The following is a 2183-nucleotide window of genomic DNA, read 5'->3' as shown; positions in this document are numbered from 1 at the left end:
TTGACTGGGAATGAAGTTTAAGAGAAAAGAGAAGACTTTTCAACTTGTTGTGTAAAATGAGACACATATTTTATGTGGCTATAAATCATTGCATAAGGATAAATATTTTCTAAATATGAAAAGAGGTCATTCTTTTTCGTACAGACTGAAAAGGAAATAGATTCACATAAATTGAAACAGGGGGAGTACAAATTATCATCTTTGGTTATTTTTCTAATTTTGTGCATAATTGCTTAATTGTTTAGTCAGCAGTTAAGGTCTATTTACTATCACGGCTATGCTTGGCAAAGCCATGTCTATATTACAGTATAATTAGAGAGAGCTTGTTTCTTAAACCGTGACTTAGAAAAGGATTTTGTGGTTAGGATAGGAATATACCTAATAGTCTTGTTTAGTTGAAAGTCATATTAAATTCGTTCATGATAGATTCAATACCAAAGGAATATATGATTGATATATTGATGATAGACGGATAGTACTGCGGGAACATGCTGTTCATATAAACAATCTGGTTAGCTAGCAACCGTAGATAATTTGGATTCATAGGTGTAATTACAAACTCAACACGACTGATAAATCGACCACAACCTTAGAATCTTCACCTCCTCTAAAATTAGATCACAAATTCCTGCGCTCTTGTTCGTTAGGTAATTACTTCTTTAAATTGTTTTGCAATAGCAGTCTTAGTAGAAAAATCATCACTTCTGATTACCTTGGACAAATTAATTAATTTTTATTAGTTTAGTTAATAATTATTTTATGTTTTTGTGGGTTCGACATCTGACTATCGAGACACTTTATTAATTGACAGCCATGTATATTTGCATGTACCTGGGGAACCAATAAGTTTTTGACGCGATTTTCGAGGACTTAACTATTGATTGTTTAATAATATTTCTATAAGTTTTATGTTCAAGTTTTCACGTGTCTCATTTACCTGATCTATCTCAGGTACCTGTGGATTTAATGTCAGGGAAGAAGGATAAGGGTAAAGATAAACTTGAACCTTTTGAGAACGAACCTGAGAGGCTCTTTCACAAAAATAAGAAAGCAGTTAAAGAAGCCAAAGAGGCTGAAGAAGCAGCAAAAGCGACAACACAGGTTAAGGAAAACGAGAATCATCAAGAAGTTATTGAACTTCCACAACCTGTAGAAATGGCAGAAAATCAAGAACTACCAGTGATAGTAGCTTCAAGGCATAACCTTGCCAATATGACGCAAGCCATCGTCAAGCCGATCATCACCGGTCGTTTTGAGCTAAAACAATACATGGTGCAGCTGATACAATCCCAATGTAAATATGTGCCCTGCTACATGAGGATCCGTATAGGCATATCCAAAACATTTTGGAGATCAAAGATACCTACAATTTTATCGAATGTCTCTTTGGATTATGTCATGCTAATATTATTTCCTTTTTCACTATTTGGGGGAAGCAACGAAGTGGTTACAAAAGGAGCTTACAAATTCAATTAAAACCTGTGATGATTTGGCACAAAACATCTTGATTAAATTCTTCCCCTCTCAGAAGACAAAATCAATAAGGAGCCAAATTTGTGGATTCCAACAAAAGTAAGGAGAAACATTTTGTCAAGCTTGGAAAAATTTATGAAGCTACTCAAAGACTGCCCACACCATGGTTAGACGAATGAGATTTTGGGTCATACTTTCGCAGAAGGATTGGATGAAGCTTCTAAAATATATATCAACTCGGTTTTGCAGAGATATGTACATGGAGAAGCCATAAAGGGAAATACATGCCTTGCTGAACAACTTCACAGCAAATGATCAGAACTGGCAAAGAGAAGGAGAACCAAGTAGAGTAATCTTGCCTAAGACAGGTGGTATGATTGAAATAGATGTCCTCACAGCTTTGAGAGCTGATATAAACAAGATAGCTAATTAAGTTGGCAAGCTCTCTCAAGCACAAGTGCAACATATGCAACAAATGATAGTTTATTGTGAGTTTTGTGGAGAGGATCACACGGGAAACCAATGTTCCACAAATTCTGAGTCCATCTACTATATGGGGCAGCAAAGCAGAGGTCCGATGAATCAGAACGCTCAGTATGAAAACACATACAAGCTGAATTGAAGGAACCATCCTAACTTCACATGAGGTGGAAATCATAGCAACAACAGGCCTCAATGCAACTACAATTAGCCATTGAAACCACCACAAC

General features: G+C 35.9%; 1 non-coding gene across 1 annotated transcript; it reads right to left on the bottom strand.

Annotated features, from left to right (window-relative positions):
- Positions 1–1537: 1537 nt before the first annotated feature.
- Positions 1538–1643, bottom strand: LOC142180414 (small nucleolar RNA R71). The gene has a single exon (XR_012709039.1). It is a non-coding gene; the product is annotated as a small nucleolar RNA R71 (small nucleolar RNA).
- Between the last annotated feature and the right edge of the window lie 540 nt (positions 1644–2183).

The sequence above is a fragment of the Nicotiana tabacum genome, chromosome 4 (assembly GCF_000715075.1).
Source record: "Nicotiana tabacum cultivar K326 chromosome 4, ASM71507v2, whole genome shotgun sequence".
NCBI lineage: Eukaryota > Viridiplantae > Streptophyta > Magnoliopsida > Solanales > Solanaceae > Nicotiana > Nicotiana tabacum.
The sequence above is the reverse complement of the archived record's forward strand: the minus strand, read 5'-3'. Positions and strand labels throughout refer to the sequence as shown.